The sequence below is a fragment of the Diabrotica undecimpunctata genome, chromosome 1, assembly GCF_040954645.1.
Source record: "Diabrotica undecimpunctata isolate CICGRU chromosome 1, icDiaUnde3, whole genome shotgun sequence".
Taxonomy (NCBI): domain Eukaryota; kingdom Metazoa; phylum Arthropoda; class Insecta; order Coleoptera; family Chrysomelidae; genus Diabrotica; species Diabrotica undecimpunctata.
In genome coordinates, this window is record NC_092803.1 from 66063745 (window position 1) to 66070048 (window position 6304).

The 6304-nt window shown below is 29.6% G+C and overlaps 1 protein-coding gene across 1 annotated transcript in view; it reads right to left on the reverse strand.

The window, feature by feature from the left end:
* The window catches only part of LOC140450238 (uncharacterized), a 498980-nt gene extending 493549 nt beyond the window's left edge, over positions 1 to 5431 (reverse strand). The window contains exon 1 of the mRNA XM_072543758.1: positions 4919 to 5431. The gene's annotated coding sequence lies outside the window, so the exon portion shown is untranslated. The remainder of the gene's footprint in view (positions 1 to 4918) is intronic.
* Positions 5432 to 6304: the final 873 nt, after the last annotated feature.

The following is a 6304-nucleotide window of genomic DNA, read 5'->3' on the forward strand; positions in this document are numbered from 1 at the left end:
TATGCAACTATTGTCGTTGTCGTTACCTGATGAGTTCCATTTGCAGTGACAGCAGTTTTTGTCGTTTATTACATAACCAATAAACATTGGAAAAATGCCATAAAACATGTGACATATATATTGAGGTCAAATAATCAACGCGTGCACTTAAGGTAAACAAAGTTTTATTTAGTGTTTAGTAAAGATAATAATCGCGATTAGAGTGAAATGAGTTTGTGGAAATGATATTTATTGAGTATTTATAAATGTTTAACTATTATGATAAAATATAATCTGCATGATATGGCTAATCTTAGATTGGCAAATCGACTTGCAAAAACTGTAGTTTTATACTTGATTTTAAATAAGATCTACAGACAATACTGGATCGTAAAATAAATGTAAATATTTTTTTCAACAAATACTTAACAAAAAACACTTTTTGACTTGTCATTGACTACAAAAAATTGATATTTACTTAGGACCGTCACTATACTGCACTTGCACCAAGAATCTAAAAAAAATTTAGAAATGTTCAGTACCCGTGAATTTATATGCATTTTGGAGCATCATGATCTGCCACATGTAAAAATAAAGACAAAATAAATATGTTGACAATCCAGACATAATTATAGGACGACTTTATTGTAAGATAATTTGATTCGATTACATGAAATCAACTTTACTTTAAGGCCGTTCCTCGCGATTCTTTCTAAATTCCAATGTAAAAGTTTATATCAAATAACGCAAAAACTATGACAGATATTGAGATGATTCTTTTTTTATATGAAAGATATTAAGAAGTTCATTATTTGGTTGAAAGTTAATAAATTGTTTAAACAATTTTTTTTTTCAAATATTTTTGGTTAAAAATAAACGTAAAATTTTTTTTTTGAAATAGGGCACTACAGAATTTGACCCACTTTTCGCATCTGTTTTTATTTTTAACATAAAGTGTAACACAAAGCAGCTATTTGGTATAAACTTTTTAAAAAATCTCAAAGTTCTGCTAAAGTCTCTCTCTCTCGGTCAGTACAGGCTGTCTAGTACTAATAATAAGAGAAAAGTAAAATTTTACAAAATAAATATTTATTTTAAATGGACTACCTAAGCTCTGACGTCACAATGGGCGGGGTTTCTAAAAACCTTTCCAAACATATCAAATGATTAAGATATTTACTATGAATGTTCATATTTAAGGTTATGTCATGGCTTGATTAAACCGAATTATTTTTTACTGTATTTCAAGGTATTTTGTTGTTGTTTTTATCAGAGTTATTTCAAAATTAATTAATAAATAAATGAATTTATTTACGATGTTAAAAAATATTTAAATTACTTAATGTTTTAATCTTTTTTAAGTGCTAGTGATTTTATCCCCTAAAAGACTAAATTAATATATTCGCTTTTTTCGGAGTTTAAATAGTTAATAGTAGTTTTGTTGTCATTATTGAAAAATTCAGTAATACTTTATATTTTCAACACAAGTTTACTAGCCATTATATGCCCAGATATAAAAAATAAACTCAAAAACTCTTAAGTACAACATTCAAAAAACAGTTTTTTAAACATTCACTATGGTAATTTGACAGAAAGACTTCCACAGAATGTTATATTACAACTTAAACTACGAAAAAACGAATATCTTTCGTATTTAAAAGGATAAAATCACTGGCAATGAAAAAAGAATAAAACATTAATTTACTTAAATATTTTTTCCTACTTCCTAAATAAATTCAATGATTTACTTTGAAATAATCCTAATAAAAACAACAACAAAATACCTTGAAATCCAAAAGTCCTTATTTATTCTTCAAACAATTAAAAAAAAACAATATTTCCAACTTCTTATGGGACAATACACAGATTAGAAATGTTTGGAAAGATTTTTAAAATTCCCACCCATTGTGACGTCAGACTCCAGAAATCGTCAGAAGTCAGAAATCATAGCATGTGATTTTGTCTTTAAAAAGACAACCACATGCAACGATGGGAGTTGTTCTCCCTATTAAAAAATTCTCCTGTTAGTGATCCCATAGTAAATCGTTAGAAAAAACTCAGGACACAAACCTATGAACCATCCCAACATATATGTTATTTTATAACACAAATGATGTATCCTCGATATGTTATTAACTTAATAATAGTGACATATTTGAATATTGGATTCATTTAACATAATTAGAGATTATTCTTTGATCTTTCTCTTTATTATAATGTTTATTTCAGGTCTATACTTAAATCTTTCCACTGAACTGATGTTCATTTTCTCATGTGTGTTTACATATTTGAGATTTATCAAATTCTCTATTTTTAATATAAGAATGATGTTCACGTATTCTAACGTTTAATGGTCTTGATGTTTCACCTAAATAAAAATGTTTGCATTGACAAGGTATTTTATAAATACAATTCTTTGTTCTTTCTTGTTCATTGTTAGGCTTAGTTTTAGATCAAATAGATCTCAATGTGTTGGTTGTTTTAAATGTTTGAATTTATTTCCTATAGTTTTAAGTTTTTTGAACTGAAAAATATTCCGGGGTTTTATTTCTGCCAAAAGAGAAAAAATATATAACTATTGTGCTACTTAATGCCAAATAATAAATACCCAGGACCAGATATTAGTGTGATCAAGGCTGGACACTTGATAAGACACATCGCTAGGCTATCCAATTTAAGTGTACAGAGAAAGGAAAAGTATCCTCATATCGGAAAAAAAGCAAACAAAAGTAAAGTATGTACATCCGGATCAAAAGTCGCCCTACAGTATATAGTATATAATATAAGTATTTATAAAAAAGTATTTATACAATGCGTTCTCCCCACTACGACATACGCTTGCAAAACCTGGTTTCTTACAAAAACTTATGAAAAAAAAAAGAGTTGAGGACATGATGTAAGAAATTGCATAACTTATCAGGAACAGGCAGGACATTTAGTAATAAGGGACGCTCAAAATGGAACAAAGAGGGTAGAGTGAGAACAAGCAAAGGAAACAGAGGACCAGAGCAAGATGTAGCGATGCCATCACCAAAACTGGCGGAATACATTAGATAAAGAGAACATTAGAAGGTGACCATTAGAAAAATCTTTTGAGACAAACAGGTAAAGATCCACGCTCTAATTGTTTAAGAGGACGAATCTTTTACTCACTTTACTGAAGAGAAAGATGTAGGTACAATAAACCAATTAATACGGCCCGTGTATAACAGCCGACTTCCAGGACCAGGAGAAAAATTGAAACGAAGGCAAAGTAAACAAGATAAATCATTGATCCATTACTGCGATAAAAAACACATGACAAATCAAAGAAACGAACTTTTCCTCAGTAAGCGAATAAATTAGTTGTAAAAAAAAGTAAAACAAAGGAAAGTTATCAAAATGTTCGTTTTATATTACCAATGCACAAAATTATGTTAATTTCTACTGCATCAATAATATCAGCATTGCTTGTTGACACAATTAGAGCCCATTTGTATTATTACATACGTATTTATTCAACAGCTGCGATCAAAAAAATATCGAATTGTCTTTTAGACAAAAAATTTTTACGTAAAATAATTTTACATTGTATAATGAGTTTTAGAAATAAATATACATCACAAAGAAGATGAAAATAATTTGTAAGAATGTTATTTTTGGAAAGCTTGTAAATTTATAATGAAATATCAAAAACTGAATTAAAATAAAGATAAAACTGAGAACTTTGGGAAAACATCGTCATAGTGGTTGATCTAAGGGAAAGGTAATAAATAGTATTGGAAAATAAGGGCCACTCAAACAAATAATCACAACGTAAAGAAATGTCTCGAGCTAGCGATGTCGAACAACATTGGTGATTTGCATAACAATGCAAACAGTAAGTACCTACTTATAGAAATACAAAGAGGAGACCAAAAACCAAGGGATCAAACTAATATCTATTCAATTTACATACAGCAAACTGTCCTAAATTGAAGAAATCATCGCAAAACGGAAATGTACATGCACGAACATTTATTTTTGTAAATTTTTTGCAAAACGTTGCTAAAGAATGAAAAAAATATATCAAAATACCTTGATAATTACTTACAAAGTTCAAATCCAGAAACTATACAAAAAACCAGAGAAAATAAATCAACTTTATGCATGTTAAGATATGGAAAGGTAAGTACAAAAGACGATTTTCAACATTATAAAAACACTGACAAAGATATACGTACAAAAAAACTAAGTTACTTAATTAAGAAAAAATAGGAATTCAAAAAATTCCAGTTGAAATAAACTGTAGATAAATTTGAAAGACAAAATGGTATCGAATAGAGAAAGATGAAAACAGAACAGCCATATGTGACGCAATATATCAAACGGAATCAACTGAAACTGCGTAGGCACATAAGAAAAAATCAAACAACTTAAAAGATAAATATTGGAACGGATATATTAACGATATGAAGAATAAAAAGTAATGAAATGTATAAAGATTATAGAAAGAAAAAAACTGAAAGGAACTTCACAGGAAAAAGAATATAGGTACCTAGGTACTGAAAAAATAGATCAAGCAAAGATAAAAATTTCAAACGAAAGTGATTAAATGTTTAGAAAAATATAAACCAGAATATAGAAAATGTTAAAATATACAAACAACAAGAAATGTGATAAAAAAAACTATTTCACAAAAAAAACTTATAAATAGATCAAGACAATATGGCGTTTAAAACAAAAGACTTACTTAAATGACAAGAACGCAGATTTCGACAGAAGAAATAAAAATTAGGCTAGATGTATAAAAATAGTAGTATTAAAATAAAAAAGGGTAATAACCTCGTTCCGTTTATTTTACTTTTCTAATTCCAGGCTAATTAATTCGTTTATCACAGGGGATTGATTTCTAAATCAACATTCATAATATCTAGCAAGGTAAAATCCCCTGCTGAGAGCAGGTAGTCAGTCCACTTACCTTTGGCAATCGATAAGAAATTTCTCGTAATCCACAAAAAGTATCACAAAGTAATCCTTTGGAAAAGTGCCACACTAACTTAAATCCACTGTATTTTCATTGCACACTGTACATGTCTTTTTTCACTGCGAAATTGGTTTCTTACACCCGAACTGGTTAGAAACTACACCAAACCAAACGGTACTATACCAAAAATAACATCCGACGTGGCAAAGAAACGAAAATAGCAATCGAAACGACAAAACACACAATCGCTCTTTATTATTATCGTTGGGTAAACATTTTTCTACCGCACACTCTCGCACTATTTCATCCACTTGCCACTGCCAAAAGCCACTTGCACTTCAGCGGGTCACTATTGCGATGGTAGTTTGCCTATGTCGTTGGAGGAACGACCACTTGAGTCAGATTTCTTTGTAGCGAAATTTGTTGTTTGAGAATTCGCGACAATGAGAATAAAAAATGACAGGCGCGGTTCGAAAAGACGACTGATTACGCGTACCCTTCGGATGCCACGACTCGAATGCGAGCGGCGAGGCGGGAAAGGAAAAGCACAACGCAGAATTGGGGAGTGGGGGTAGTAGCCGCTCGTTGTCGTCCTCGTCAGTTTCTTGCGCCGTTGCCAATATTTCTTTCTTTCCTAGATCTAAGGTATTCATAAGATAAGTGAATAAATCTTAAGAATAACCCAAACAAATCGATCTCGAATCTTGACAAGGTAAAAAATTAGTGAACAGTATGGGAATGATTTTTAATGACAACCTTTATTTTTTGTTTACAGCAGTTGTAAAAATGATTACAGATAATTCAAACATGATGGAAGACGAACTGAGAATAGTTAAAATGTGGAAATACTTCTTTTAAATAATTATGTATATAAATATGTATGAATTATATCTTTTTTGTTGATTTCGTTGTTTATCATTTTGAAAATAATGTTAAAATTATAATTTTTTTGTATTGGATGTTCGGAATAATCAGCTGTATTGTTGAACATTCAATATTCTTTTATGTTCCTCAAATCTAATTTTAAAATTTCCAATCGTTCTTCCAATATAAAATTTGGAACAATCATAATTAAGTTTGTTGATCCTGAATTTTATGTCTGATAGCTCTATATATTCAAAAATGAAGGTTTTATTGTGAGTAAAACCTGAGGTATTCCTTCTTTCTTTCAGAACAATTTATGGATAGTTTAGAATTTAATTTAATTTAAACATTACCGTCGCCAGTTATGTAGATGATGATTATACAATGTTTTGTAAACTCCACACGCTTTGGAAAATTTTAACCTACTTTTACCATAAACACGATCCCTACATTTTTATAATTGAACAATAAGTCAATAATGCCCCTTTTTTGTATTTAATAGTTAACAAAGTAGAT